Below are 16587 nucleotides of genomic sequence, written 5' to 3'. Positions count from 1 at the left end.
ATTGCATTAGGGGCCACTAAGACGACGGCGTTCTCTCTAAACAGACTTTAAACGCGAACCTGTGACCTGATGGCATTCACATGCGCATTAAAAATTGATTCTATAGTTATATTCGTTTGAATATGTGTGCGCAGGTTTGTAATATCCCAACAAACCATGCCTAAACAAACTACTTGTCTTGCCTATAAATTTGATACAGAATTTTATTTTATCACTTCGAGGTACGCGAACCGGATTTTCAACAACGCTTTATCTGTAGAGTGACTTGGTATCGAAACAATAATTTTGGTATCGTGACAACACTACAACAAATAATATCGTTTACATGTAGCACGTCAATTCTGCTTGGTATGTAAGACTCTCTCTCTTTGAGTGTGTGAGAAACGCCTCACAGTAAAGCGACAGCGAGTCGGGCGCCTCACACTAGTGTTTACTGTGCTTCAAATACACTGTGCATTGTGTCATTGAGATGAACTGAAATATTGGGCTTTATCGATCGCTTGACGGAGAGCGAACTCTCAAGCGCTCAGTCAGTGTTCAGTGAGACGGGTGAGTGAAAATATATCCGTGTGTAGTGTACCAGTTCCAGATTGTAGAGGTAGTTCCTCGTTTAGTGATAAACTCCTCCTCACCTTTCACGTGAGCTGCGAATGAGTCCCGTCATCAACTAGGCTTTATCGTTATTATCGCTGGAATACTAACGCTTATCGTGAGGAGAATTATATCGCAAACGATAATATAGTGAACATGCTTGAGCTTCCGTTTACCACAAGTGATGTGGGACTTTATGAATGTTTATATGTGAATAAAAGCCTAAATTCAATCTGGTTGTCATATAAAACAATTGAGTCTCTTCAGAAAATTTGGATTAAACCACTCTATCCAGATGTCAATGGAGGGACAGAAAGCTCTCGGATTTCATCAAAAATATCTTTATTTGTGTTCCGAAGATGAACGAAAGTCTTACAGGTTTGGAATGATAAAAGGGTGAACTATCCTTTTAACACATCTCATTCTCTCCACTCAGCTCATTTTAATCTGTTACAGATGAACTTGTGAAACACTATCTTGCAGGTATAGTCGATGTAAATAAAAACTCTTAGATGTTTTCTTTTATGTTTCAAGGGATTCGATGAGTACATGAACTTGGTTTTGGATGATGCAGAGGAGGTCCACATGAAGACCAAGAACAGGAAACCCCTGGGTAAGTGTGAATTGTGTGACTGTGGCGAGTTGTGCTTTTCAGAGAAATAAAGTTCGCTTGAAGCAAGATAAGATTTGAAAAAAATATTTTTTTTTCTCCAATAGGACGCGTTATGTTGAAAGGAGACAACATCACATTGCTGCAGAGTGTGGCCATTTGATCTTCTGTTAGGAGTTCATCTGGATATCACTTGTTTGCTGTTAGATTGTTGGTTTTACTTTGTTTTCATTTGTCAATATTTGTATTGTTGACCCATGCTTACAATTGTGGAAACATTTGTTTTTCTAATTTTCCCAAAATAAACCTTTTCTTTTCTCTATTTCAGACTATTTTTTTTTATTAAAATATATTTATAATATTGAGGTTTGGTCTACCATATAAAGTCAAGTTTCTCTCTGAAAATTCGTATAATATGCTCTTTTCACCATTAGCATATGTTCATCAGGTTGAAATGTATTCCTTTCAAAAGTTTGGGGTCGGTAAGAATTATATTTTTAAAGTCTCTTATGCTCACCAAGGCTGTATTGATTTGATCAATAGTGATCAATCGCATCATTACTCCAGTCTTCAGTCACATTATCCTTTCAGAAATCATTAAAATATGCTGATTTGCTGCTCAATAAACATTTTTGGTTATCAAAGTTTGTTGAAAAGTTGTGCCTAATATATTTGTGGATTTCAAGATTTGATGAATAAAGTTCAAAACAACAGCATTTATTTTAAATAGAAAAGTTTTGTAACAAACGTCACTTTTGTTCAGTTTAATGCACGCTTGCTGGAAAAAAAAGGATTAATTTCTTATTTTTTTCAACATCTGACCCCAGACCTTTGAACTGTAGTGTTTTTCTGGACTCAAGCAGGACTGCTCATGGACATGGTTCTATGTTACTTATATTATTTAAAAACACATCAATTTTAATAGTTGTTGGAAGTAATATTTGTTGCTTTTAAAGAAGTGCAAAGTCCCATTTGACTCCTGTCTGCAGTTTACCATGTAACCACTAGAGGGCAGTACATCACGTTTGTCTCAGTCTGGACTGATTTTTAATTACTTGTGCCCTTTTATACACCTTTTTAAAAATGAAGAATTTTTGTTGTACTTTTTTTTTTTTTTTTTTTGCTTTTTATTAGTAGATTACTTTAGATGTGCTTAGTGTTTATGTTCAAATGTCGAAGTGAGCACAGTATTGTAGGCCCTAAGTGCATTTTACTCACACTGCCAATGATACAAGCTGCAATACCTGACCTTTCAAATTTAAAAGTTCATTTTGGTCACAAATGTTACTTGTGGGATTAAATGGGTTAACAGAGGCTTTTAACCAAAACAGCTAGCTGTTAAAAGTACACAGCAGGTGATTTATTAGAGTAAGATAGCCTATAGAAAAGCTGTAGGCCTATAGCTTGTTTCCGCCACTGCGTAACAAATAAAAAAGGTAGCCTGTAGGCTAATTGACACTTTTTATCTCGCAATTCTGTCTTTTTGTAAGATATGAAGTGCAAAAAAAAAATCTGAATTGTGAGATAAAGCCTCGCAGTTACCTTTTGTAAAAAAAAAAAAAAAAGTTTTAATTCTGTGGCCCTAATACGTTCCAAAGATAACTTGCTGAGAAGTTTGATATTTGTTGGTCCTTTTATTTGTGGCTAAACAAATTATTTAATACAATATTCCTCACTATATTGCTTTTCAAGGTTCTAAACAACTAGACTATAAAAAATAAATCAAATAAAAACAGCAATGTTTAAAACAATTACAACACAGTTGCAGTTATAAAGTAGAAGGCTATGATATGTGCAGCAAAGCCATGTTTAATCCGTAATGATTGTTCAAGCGATAAATTATACATTTGCATAGTTCTTTATCTAAACGCTGTTGTGTTGCAGTAGACTATAGTTTCAAATCCCCCGTTTTGTGTTTGCCTCCCTCGAAAAATACAATAGCTAATTTTAAGCTTACAGCTTTAGATTTCAATAACGGTTTTCTTCCTTAAGGGGAAGTTTGATAAAAATCTGGAAATATGAAAACAGCATCAAGTCAGCAGTGCTCAGATAGGTCTGTCAGAGAGCAGGAGAGCTGTACTTTGAAATCTGAGGCAGTGGTTGGTGAGCACTATAGATAGGGACTCTCTGCCAAACCTGTGGAGGAAGCGGTATCTAAATCACGAGTAAGAGCTTTGCGTGTCTCAGAGCCGGAGAACCAGATGCAGCCGTGAAGCTCATCGGGAGGAAGTCAGTTGCTGACTCCAGAGAGTTTAAGCTCACTTCATAACTGCGACCACACGCTTTTAGTCGTTCACTGTGGGTTCAACCACAGTAATGTTGCATAAAGTCAATCCCCCCTTGTGAATAGGTGCATCTTCGCTGGGGGCTTTTAAAGGTATAGCCCTACATGCTCACAATTGGCTTTATGCACAGCTGCACTACTTCCTGAACTTTAGCCAGCTCCTTTGTTTCCTGTCTGCCATTATTGGACAAACTGATTAATCCAGGTGTGCCTGATTATTGTTACTGAGGCCAGGCACACCTGGATTGATCAGTTTGTCCAATAATGGCAGACAGGAAACAAAGGAGCTGGCTAAAATTCAGGAAGTAGTGAAGCTGTGCATAAAGCCTATTGCGCGAGTTGAGGTATTTATTTGCTTTCTTTTTCATATGAAATTGAAAGTGTCCAGAATTCCCCAAACTGTGCAAAATCTTAAAGTGTTAGTTCAGCAAAAAAAAAATGAAAATTCTGTCATCATTTAGGCCTATTCACCCTCATGTTGTTCCAAACCTGCAAGACTTTCGTTCATCTTCGGAACACAAATTAAGATCTTTTTTATGTCCTTCCATTGACAGCTATGCAACTGCCACTTTGAAAAGTTCATAAAGAGATCATAAAACTAATCCATATGAAGTGAGCGGTTTAGTCCAAATTTACTGATGAGACACAATTTCAGGTTTGGAAGACATGAGGGTGAATAGGCCTAAACGATGACAGAAGTTTCATTTTTGGGTGAATTAACCCTTTATTACACACTCATGGTCTTATTGCAAACGATTCATTGGTGCACAGTCTATATATGGTGCAACAGGGAAAAAACTTGATTTTGCTCATCAAAATAATAACTTGTTTTTATTGAATGACTTTCCTTTTCAGCGGATGTCTTAGGCCTTTTCACAATCCAATCAAATCCCAATGGATATAAATACAACCCTACTTTTTGTTCTTGATTGGAATTGCATAGGCCTAGTCTTAATTCATCTGCATTATAGTGTGTGTATAGTGTGCACAGTTTGTGAATTTTTGGTGTATATGAAAAAATTTAAACAGATATTTTTAAAGCTTGTTACCATGGCAAACTTTATTTCTTTTAGTTTAACTTGACGTACTAAAATGATTAAGAATTAAATATAAAAAAAAATATATATATATATATATATATATATATTTAATAGTCAAAATGACTAAAACTTCAACTTAAATTAAAATTGAATATATATATATATATATATATATATATATATATATATATATATATATATATATAATCTAATTCAAACTCAAGTATTAAAAAATATATAACAATATCTAAAATAGTGCAGTACACAAAAAGGCCAGCGTGGCAAAGAATACTGTATCCCCCAATCCAATGTGCTAGATTTCCAGAGTGACACATACAATTATTTTTCCTTTTCGTCAATTTCTTGATCTCTAGAGATGATGTGCCCACTGTGGTTTTCCGGTCATACTCTTCCAAGCACACTTCAACACTTAATGACACACAGTTTCCTTATATTATGCAAATCCCATCCTACAGTAAAAACCAGAACTTCCTTTCCTCTCACCCCAGGCAAAAAACCAAATAAGACAGTCCGTTTCTGCCGTGACCATCCGGCTATGGGAAACCAAGCAAAGGCTTTGCAGGCGGGTCGACCCTTGCTGGGTTTAGCCGTCGGAAACACTGCCCAGGTCAGATTGCCATCCGGGAGCTCCCGAGGGGCCTTCCTGTTCCTGCGGGAGTGATTGTTGTGAGCGTGTCCTTTGTTCTCCCTTCCCCCGATCTGACCTGTCTCCTACCTCGGCTCCGTCCAGACAGGTTCAGTCTGTATGCTTTCATTGCCCTCAACATCCATCGCCATCAATCCCTGATGTCTGGTTCACTCACATGTTCGTGCACTGATGTTGTTTTTGTTCACTGTAAGGATAGTGTCTGCGTGCGTATCCAAACAGGAGATGCTTTCACATTAAAAAGTGATTTTAAAAAGACTTTGGGTAATTTATCTGACTGCCATCCTCTCTGTCTAGAAAGAGTGATGGCCTGTTTGTTTTCATTGTTCTGAACCGAGGATGAAAATACTTCATGTAAAGACTCAAATAGCTCAAACAAGAATCGTAAACCTGAGAAAGTGGATTCTCTGTAAATTAATCTTTTGTAATTAAAACAAAAACAAAAAATATGTATGAGAAATGGCACTTATATTTCTGAAAAACCTGTTTCCGTTTCAAGGTAATGATTTGATAAGGCCGGAGATCAGTTATTGAAATAATTAAGTGAACTAAAGAACTTGACAAAATAAAGACAAGATATAAAAGACAAAAAAATATAAATAATAATACTTTTATTAATATGTATTATATAATGTAAACCCCCAGAAATATGTGTCACGGTCAGTAAGTCTCTTAAAAATATTAGATTTTTTTTTTTACTTCATACCAAGTAAAGATATATTTTATTACTTTAAATTAATCAAAACATTTGTTGAAAATTAGAACAATTTATTTTTAATAACTTCATATATTATTTTAAAACATATTTCATAATCCTATTTATCAAAGACTTGTAGGTTGTTGAAGTATAACCTTCAGAAAAAAAAAAAAAAAAAAAAACCTTCCTCGTTATATGGGCAACAAAAAAAAAAACCCCGCTGCAAATGCTGTTTACACGAAGGTGACACTCCACCAAAGCATTCTCTGAGCGCACAGGCAGTGACCTGTGAACATGTTGCTTATCTTGTTTTAACAGTCTGGTCGTAATGCATAATACCTCCAGTTTTCTCCTATTAACACATACAATAATATGCAAGTCCGATAAGGGCTTTTGTTTCTCATTTTCACCCAAGGAAACATTTGTAGCATTTTTCATTGTGACTCACTTTGGCTGAAATGAACATGGAACCATTGGGCAAAGGTCCAGACTCTGAGTGTAAGAGAAAAAGGGTCCAAATCAGGCTAGGCTTTGTGCAAATAAATAATGAACAAGCTTTGGACATTTTGATGTATCATCATCATCAGTGATGTAAGAGGGCATCAAGGGACTGCTGGTGAATGGGTGAAGTTTGCAGTGAACTTTTCTATGTAATCTTTTTAGCAGTTAAACAAATGTCAAAACAGATAACATGAAATAAAATAGCATGTTCTTTGCAGTAATGTGATTCAAAGAAAAAGGTTATTTTCCATTGTGAAAAGATGATTTTTAAACATTCTGAGATACATAATGTTTTCAATTACATTTTTATCTCAATCTAAAATAATGAAATTTGAAATATATTTGGATATAATTATGCCATCTTACTTTAAATTTTAATGAAACATTATTAACTGAGCTCAAGGTCATCAAAATGCAAGGTGTGTTTCATAAGTAAAAAAAATAAAAAATAAAAAATATATAGGCCTATATGTTTGGGACATGATGCTTGTATTTCTGTAGATTCCTTTTGAGTTCAAATCCTTATTAGGAAAAGAAATGCAAAACAAACAAAAGGGAGGGAAAAAAGGATTTTTTGATGATGCCTTCTATGACACATAGTGAAACTTGGCATCAGCTAGCCATTGTCAAAGTCATCATTCGCACATATGTTAATGAGGGACCCGACAGGCACCAGTTTTAAAATGACCCTAAACAAACAGAGTACAAAGTGACACTTATGTAATTTAGTGCATTTTTGGAATATAATTTGTTGCTGCTCTTTCTGTAGTAAACAGCTAGCTCTCACTCTCTAAACTTCTCACTTATGTTTGCTAAAATTGGTCACTTTCCACCTTTCATGGCAGTTTTTTTTTTTTTATCAAAGACTTTTGCACGCACGCACACACACACACACACACACACACACACACATACACAGTGTGTTGGCAATTCAATATGAAGTGCCTAAATGTACCGAACAAAAGACCTGCAGGGGAGCAAAAGGAGATGTGGAACAAAAAACAAACGAGTAATGAAATTATAACAATACAGAGAGAGAGAGTGAGGGGTGCGGGTGCCACAATGGCAGGGAACAATCGCGCCGCGTCAATGGAAAAAAAAGTGTGTGCGGAGAAGGAGGGGGGGTAGGCTTTGGACAATAGGCCGGTGACAGCGGCACAATGGCGGCACTGTTTTCAATTAGACATTATCTCATAGACAGAGTGGCAGGTTTCATTGTGCTAGGGGGCTATTTTCAGGGCCGCCTTTGTGTGCGGCACTGCCAATATTCCCTTCAGCCCCTGCCGTGAGCCGGCCCTTTATTCTCGCTACTGTTTTTTTTTTTTGCACAAGCGCTAAAGTAGAAATGTGGGTGGTTTTGGAGCAGACAGGCCTCTGAACGGAGAAAAGGGGGGAGTGGGGCATAACTTGTGCCTTGTCACCTGGGTTTACCACGGCAAATTGGAAATAGCCAGAGCTGGAATCTCTTGGCAGACTTGAATGCAACGCCAATTTGACATGCACTGCATGTGTGTGTGTGTGTGTGTGCTTGCCACTAGTGCAGTTTGCAGGCCTGGTGGGCATCATGAGGTGCCCAATTTACAGGTTCCCTATGCAGTGTTCACTGCTCCCTACTCCCTGAACATGGGATATACGTTGAAGTGAACTGACATTTCGAACGCCATCAAAGAAAAGCAACGACGGGGTCACGCAGATTATGATATAACATAAATAGACATCATAATTTACTTTAAAATTTAAAATACATATACAAAACACATTATGTAGGCTGCAATGACAGTTCCACTTCCTGTGAAGTGATGTATCGAGGTTCCCTTATCCCCTATGCCATTCGCAGCGCCCTTCGAAATGAAAATGTTCGCTCCCTTCAGATTGGAATCTCATTTAAGATTGTGAAAAACCCTGTGAAGTCCACTTAGCAGTCCACTTACAGTCGAGTGGAACACACCTATGGTCTTGATAGGCTTGCATTGTGGTTTAAAATGCAATATTGTTCCAAACCAATGTCTTTTTTTTTGTATGACACACAAGCAAAGACTTTTGAAAGAATCTCATGGTTCATGGGTTCAATTCCCAGGGAATGCATGCACTGAAAAAATAAATACTTAAGTTTTTTTGGGGGATTAAAGCATGTCTGTCAAGTTCCAAAAATATCAAAATACATTATAAAAGTTGTGCAAAAACAGTCCATGCAACTTGTGCGCTACATCTCACATCTTCTGAAGCCCAATTGTAAGTAGAAAAGTTTGAAGCACCATAGTTTATCACTGATTCCGGATACAAGCATGCCAATTTAAAAGATTGGTTTCAGCTCATTATCTGCCCACTCATATAGCTCAAACGGTAGAGCAAATGCCAAAGCCATGGGTTTGATTCCTTGGAAGTGCGTGCACTGAAAAAGAAATGCTTGAATGCATTGTCATTTGATTTGGATAGTGCATCTACGAAATGCATAAACGCGAATATATGTCAAGCTCTAAAAATGACAATAAAAACACTATAAAACAGCATTAAAACAGTCTATATGACTTGTGCACTACATCTCAAATCTTTTGAAACCATATTGATTTGCACAACATACAATTTTAAGCACCATAGCATGTTTGATATAATTGATTGCCAGACTTAAGCACACCAGTTTAAAAGATTGTTTTTAGCTCACATTAGCTCAAATAGTAAAGCATGGCGCTAAAGACGACAAGGTTCTGGGTTTAATCCCCAGGGAATGCATGAACTGGAAAAAACAAAAATCCTTGAATGTAATGTCAGCTGCTTTCGATAAAAGTGTCTTCCAAATGCATTCATGTAAATGTCTGTAAAGCTCCAAAAATTACTATATATATATATATAGTTTTATTTTAAATCTCACAGAAAAACATTACAATATACAGCTTTGTAACAGCATGAGGGTGAATAAATAATAACAGAATTCTCACTGGTAGGCCTACATGAACTATTATAATGTCATTTTAAATGCAAAGTATTTTGCCAACAGCCTCTGCAGCTTGTTTGCATTATGGGTCGAGGAGATGGCGATATTTACATGTGCAATATCTTTTCTGTCATACATACTGTACTCCTTTTTGGAATTAATTGTGTATTTTGCTTCTAGTAGGGCTGTGATGCTCATTTCTGTAGAGTTTTTCATTGTACAATGTGAGATCCAAACAAGCAGACATGAAACAGACGAGGTTAATGCCCTGCGCCCGTATCCTCCGGTTTGGAGAGAGAATTCTGGCACATCGAAATGCCGAAAAGCTGAAAGCACCATCAGATAAACTTGTTTGGTGCCTCTCAGCCCATTTTGTTCAGGTGCGAGATATTTGATGAAAGCCAAGTTGCACAAAAAGCTGGTAATTGGCCTGAAAATAAACAAGGCCTAACTTGCCACTCAAATATTTTGGTTCTCAAACCACCTGCTGCTTTTTTGCTATTTCTTTTACCTCAATTAGGTTGTGCAGACCTGATTCTTGTGATTTCACAGAGCGTTTGCGGTCCAAAATGAATGTTTTGCAGCCTATTTCACACAAACAAACACGTTTGTTGCCTGATATCAACGAAAAAGATATCGGAACGGGTTGCGGCTTTCCGATAATTCTCAGAAATAATACGCCTGACCTTATCGCATATGTGTTTTTAGACGAGTATCTGTCATGTTTGCTGTTCTATATCACCCTGGTTCCCTCCCATGCGGTTTGAGTGACTATCTGGCTCAGTATTATTTCCCCATCAACATTTTGTGCACTTTTTTTATGAGGACACATTGGTTTTTGCGAAGTGCATACATAGACAAAAATGCCATTTTAGTTGGAGAGTAAACGGCACAGGTAGCAGTTGCAAAGGAAAATAATCCTTTCATGGTGGTTTATGTCGTTCTCCCACAATTCCACACTCCCGCCACATTGAACAAGCACGATTGGTTTGGTGGCCTAGATAATCCATAAAATATCAAAGGTTCAAAAGTAAATCACTCATTGGGAACCTAAATTAATCAATTCGATATGTTTAACAAAGCATTTTTTTTTACATTAGCAAAATATGCATTCTGAATGTTCCCAACGCTTACCTGATAACATCACTGAAATACTGTGGTAAAACAGTTGTACTGCCGAAATCAGCATCTTCTAATCCGTTAATCATTCACATGTATTAAAAACAAGCAATAACAAAAAAAAAAACATGTTTGTATCTTAAACAAAATCTCTACATATATAATCGGGTCTGTTCAGTGGGAAAACAAAGAAAATGAATCACATTTTTAATAATGCTTTAAATGAGACACACTTGCATGTGTTGATAAAGATAAAGATCTTCAATAGGCGAGTTGGGGGGGTAAAACAGCACAGCAACGCACAAGCAAACAGGAAGACAGAAAACAGGCATATCCGCTCCCAAAGTTCTTTTTATAATGTATGCCATTTTTGCAACCACCATGTGAGATTATTCTTATTAGTCACAATGATTGCCTAATTGCCATAGTGTGTAGCGCGGAGAATACCAAGTGATTCTTACAGGCCTGACAGGCAGGCTGTGTTATAATGAAGACAAGGGGTCTAAAGAACGTTTGGTCGTGTTCCAAAAGACTGAATTAACGTCTTCATTCTATGGAGTCATTTGCATTTGTAAATGCCACGGTTTTGCAGAAATGCTTGCAAGAGTGTTTGGGTTCGCCAGTCTTTTGATGCACAAAGGCCTGTCCTGACATTGGGAGCTCATAGGGAGCGTTCCAACAACGTCCAGAAACATACTCTGTGCGAGTACACAAGTAAACCATTCATAGGTTGATTCCTTAAAAAAACACTGAAACATTGCTGTGTTTGTTTGAGCATCCCAGTCTGTATGGGAAACCTGTCTAGAAACAATTATTCTATTTATTTTTTATATTACTACATCTTATATTTTATTTGGGGATGCTAATGGTGCAGAAATGACTCACTTCCCCTTTAACATTGTCACGTTACTGTGGCTGAAATAAACATCATGGGCGATAGAGATACTACATTTTTATGTCATTAAATAAGAGTTTTACGTTAAATACTTTCTTAGAGTAGTTTTTTCTGTCCTAAAGGTTAGAAACAAACGTTCTTAAAAGAATAATTATGGAAAATCTTTATGATCTTTACGATGAGTCGGCATAACAGTGACAACTAATTCTATGTTTTCTTATAATATTTACAAGTGGCAGCATATATATTGAAAATAACAGAGGGCCTAACACGGATCCTTGTGGCACTCCATAATTTACTGACGGTATCTTACATTTTTCCCCGTTTACAAACTGGTAATGGTCTGATAGGTGCGATATAAACCACCTTAATGCCTGTCCCTGAACGCCATCATTTTGTAGTCGAGTATGATCTATATAGTGTCATTAAACTCAAGTTTTCCATTCAAGCATTTTTCTAGAGTAGCCTATTTATTTCTGTCCTAAAGGTTTTGCTACTGTTTGAAACAAACGTTCTTAAAAGAATATTCACTGTAAAAAGTGATCAGTTGATGATCCCAAACCTGTTGCCTTAAAATTAAGTAAATAAACTTCCTCACTTAATTTTTTTAATTACGCATGAATTTATTTACTTAATTTTAAGACAACGAGTTTATTCACTTTTTTTTAAAGTTAAGTCAACTGATCACTTTTACAGAGATTGTGAAAAATCTTTATGATCTTTTAATAAAAAGTCTCACGTTCTTAGCGCAACATTGCTTGAACGTTTTAAACATTAGGGGCCTTATGCATAAAACTCCAGCAGAATGAATTTCTTTGTAAACTGTTTTAAAACAAACAGTTGGGTTCAATTTAAATGCTGACCAATAAATAGAATGTTTTTGAACGATTTAGCAGAAATTTGTTCTGATTCATAAATGGAACGCTAGAAGAACATTTCAGGAACGTTTTTGGAATCCTACCGTTCCCACACCGAAAATGGAATCTTTGTAACAAGTTTTTAGAACAAAAAACTCTTTATCTTTGATAAACAACAGCATGAATCACTAATAAACACTATGGACTCCAGGACAAAGGGTGCGGGGTCCATGCTGAAACGTACAGTGCCCAGATGGACAATAAAGACTTCTTTTTCATGAACCCTTTTCACAAGGGCTAGAACACTGAGGCGGCGTTCATCAGCTCAGGTCTTTCTCAACCCCGTACAAAGCTTCATTCTGGGTAATCCTTTGGACAAATGAAGAAAATGGGAGAGAGTAATATAAAAAAAAAGTCGCCACCTTCACCTCAGCCCAGCGGGGGACACAAAGGTAGAAAACCTGAAAAGCTCCGAGCAGAACAAAGGTGCGAGCGTTCGTCTAAAGCCCCCAGAGTTACTTAGTGACTAGAGAGTGACATGGAAATAAAGAAAGAGAGGTGGATATAAAAGGCAGAGGAAGAAAGGAAGGATGGAGAGGGTTAAAGAAAGACGGAGTGGAAAAAAACACTGAAGAAGTGGTGGTGTTGTGGAGGGGGGGGGGGGGGGGGGGTAAGGTTCTGTAATCCTGGAATAGTGGTAGTCAAGCATCTCCATGGAAACAGGCACAAAGGCCTGTGGTTTCCTATTGATGGCTAATTGTATTCTTCACAGCTCTTTTGTTAATTGTTGTCTGCCCAGCTCCTACTTCCTGCTGGGCCACTACACAAAGGCAGGAACAGAGGGGATTAGAAATGGCACATCGGCTTTGCGCTCTCACCCCTGCGCTGCGATGGCTAGTTGTGCGTGCGCTGGGGGGAAAAAGAGACAGAAAGAGACATAAAAACGCAGGTCTGGAGCGCTTTGAAGAACTCAGATTGGCTAACGGGCCCCCGTGCAAATGTCACAAGTGGGGTGACTGTGATGGAGCCCCTCGTTACTGAGAACTTCACTACAATGACGCTGCTGTTGGAAAGGTCTTAATTGAGGGTTTGCTCAAAATGTTTAAGTATTACGTGTCAGGATTTACAGCTTTGGCAAGCATGGATATGGCACACCACTATTTTTCTGTCATAATACATTTCACACTTGTTTTAAGAAATAAATAAATACAAATTGTACATTATTTCCCACACAACATTAAAGCTTTTTTGGAATTTCGGAAATAATTATTTGAACAAATTAAATGTTTTTCCCTCAATTCTTTAGATGACACACAACATACATCAATACATTTTGCATTAAAAATGTCGATTCACCCCAAAAATGACCAATTACTCATTCTCATGTCGTTGCAAATCATCACAACTAGTTACTTTTGGCTTAAAAAAAGAGCACTAAAGTTCCAGATCATGTACATCGATCCGTATTATGGTTTTGTGTCATAATACACACTTGTTTTAAAAAATAAATGTATATATTTTTTTAAATCCACATAATTTTAAAGTTTTTTTTTTTTTTTTGAATTTCGGAATTAAATATTTGGACTAATGAAATGTTTTCCCCTCAATTCTTTTGATGACACACAACATACATCAATACATTTTGCATTAAAAGTGTTGATTCACCCCAAAAATGACCAATTACTCATTCTCATGTCGTTGCAAATCATCAAAACTAGTTACTTTTGGCTTTAAAAAAAAAGCACTAAAGTTCCAGATCATGTACATCCGTATTATGGTTTTGTGTCATAATAATACATTTCACACTTGTTTTAAGAAATAAATTTATATATTTTTTTAAATCCACATAATATTAATTAAAGTTTTTTTTTTCAGAATTCAATATTTGGACTAATAAAATGTTTTCCCCTCAATTCTTTAGATGACACTCAACATAAATCAATACATTTAGCATTTAAAGGGTCGATTCACTCCAAAAAATGTCCAATTACTCATTCTCATGTCATTGCAAACCATCAAAACGAGAGTTACTCTGGCTTGAAAACTGACCCACAAAAAAAGCACCAAAGCCATATTGTGGTTTTGACTGAAATTAAAATTTTCATTAAAAAAAGCATGTTTTCATGTTTTTTCCCCCCCAAAATGGATTTTTTTTTTCGTTATTGTGTGCATTTCGGGAATTTTTTCGTTATTGTGTGCATTTAAGATATGTTTGCAAAGGATACAATCACATTAAAGCTGAACTTGAACCAGCAGGTACTCATGGACTGAGCATCTCCCTTTCCCCCTTCAAGGAATCCAGCATTTTTCCTTCTACCAAGGGAAACCCAGAGAGAAGAGCTTTCCCTTTAAGAGGGAGGTGAATGACAGGCAGCAGGACCGAGAATGTTGGAAACTGAACACCAGAAAGTCAGTGTGGAGTGAAGGGAGGCTGGATCGGAGAGAGTGCGACGTATTCATCAGCTGTACGCTTGGAGTCTCAGGTTTTGCTGTGAGCCGTTGATAGACAGAGGCGTATTATTCATTGACACGAGGGGAAACCACATTTTGCATGCGGCGTTATCGATTCTGCGGGCCCAGAGACTACGGAAAGACTGGAGGAATAAAGTTTGGGGAGCGCAACGCGCAGCGCACAGTTCTTTCGGAGTTGGTAAGTGGGGCAAATGGCGCTTTGTTTGAAACTTTACGCACGAGTGTTTGACACGTTTTAGTCTGTTTGTAGTGAGGTATACAAAAACCAACAGAAGTAGGTCATTTGGAAGAGAATTTTGACGCTACCATCTACTTGAATTACCTTGGCGATAGTTTTACGCATCCGTCAGGTCAAAATGTCCCAGAACCCGCAGAGTAAACAAATCTCACTTTAAATATTTTTTCTGCATCAAACGAACTCGTTTCTCCACCTGAAACTGACCTGTGGTGTGTGTCAGGACAGCATGTTTGTGTATACGGTTGGATGGGAAATGACAACCTGCTTTCAGTGCGTACTCAGTTAATTGTTAAAGGGATAGTCCACCCAGAAGTAATTTATTCAAAATAATAAGTTGTTCCAAAGATCCGAAGTTTTTTTTCTTCTGTTGAACACAAAAGAAGATATTTTGATGCTGTGGAAAATGTTATGGGATTCAATGGCTTGTCTGGTTATCAACATTCTTCAAAATATCTTCTTTTGTGTTCAACGGAAGAAAGAGACTCATAGAGGTTTGGAACAACTTGAGGGTGAATAAATGATGACAGAATTTTCATTTTTGGCTGAACAATCCTTTTAATGTGAGCTGAAAATATATTTAATCTTAAGGGCATTACAGCAAATTATTGTATGTTAAGAAGCAGTTCTTAGTTGTTTTGTTTCATTGCAGTTCCTGCTCAATTTGACATGAACTTTTACGCCTATGGTTTAAGAGGAAATTTAATGGGTTTTGAATGCATTTCCTATGCACATGTTCCCAATTATGTTTATAGTTTATCTCATTTTGAGATGAGCTCACACTAACTTTTTTTTTGTTGTGTTTTACTCTTCTTAAATGGTTTTGTTTTGGATTGAAATATGAAAGTGACCTGTGAATAGTGATTAATAGGGATTAATGTGCTTAAAAGTGCATAAACAATTAACCAAGCACTTGTAGGTGCTTTTTAGCCCCTAATGAAGGAAATAAAAGAAATTTGCAGCTCACATTATTAGTTGTTGACCGATGGGCCTTTCAGTGGCAGATGTCGATATCGAAATAGCAGTAGGCAGATGTTATTATACATGATACAGTTTAATAACAGCAAATAAGATGCACAAAAAATATTAACTTAAACAACAACCACATATCTTACACTATATATATATATATATATATATATATATATATATATATATATATATATATATATATACAAAATATTTTATATATATATATGATATATATTTACAAAATATTTTATATATATATATATATATGTTTCATTTTGCATTTGCATAATTGGCCTGACCAATATATCAGTCTATCACTGTACATCAGTAGATAAAGACGACTGTATAGCATGCTTTCAGTGGATATTAATCATCATCTGAACATGTTCTTTGTTTTTTATTGTATTGGCACCTGCTAAGAGTTGCTATTCAGGTAGCCGACAGGTTTGACAGATTTTCTGTTGATCTCTATGTTGAAGAATATCAGCCTTCCGGAATAACCAGAAAGCAAAGCTCCTCAGGGCAGACCGACTGTGGCGCAATCGCTGAATAGGTGTAAAACTTTGATAATGAGTTCTAAGTAGACATTTATTGTCCAAGTTGTGTGTGTGTGCAAGGCTAAATAAGCCTGGCGTGCCAGTGCAGACAGCCTATCCCGTGTGTATCCCAACAAGAACATCCAGCACCTGAGTTGTGCACCTCCATTGGAACGGGC

At 36.8% G+C, this 16587-nt stretch overlaps 1 long non-coding RNA gene across 1 annotated transcript; it reads left to right on the top strand.

Moving 5' to 3' along the window:
* The first annotated feature begins 1023 nt into the window (after positions 1-1023).
* LOC130078069 (uncharacterized) lies at positions 1024-1523 on the top strand. Its single transcript, XR_008805875.1, has 2 exons — positions 1024-1204; positions 1309-1523. It is a non-coding gene; the product is annotated as an uncharacterized LOC130078069 (long non-coding RNA).
* Positions 1524-16587: the final 15064 nt, after the last annotated feature.

This window comes from Rhinichthys klamathensis, unplaced genomic scaffold, assembly GCF_029890125.1.
Source record: "Rhinichthys klamathensis goyatoka isolate OS25496 unplaced genomic scaffold, OSU_Roscu_1.1 h1tg000810l_1, whole genome shotgun sequence".
NCBI lineage: Eukaryota > Metazoa > Chordata > Actinopteri > Cypriniformes > Leuciscidae > Rhinichthys > Rhinichthys klamathensis.
This window is presented reverse-complemented; position numbering and strand designations above follow the sequence as displayed.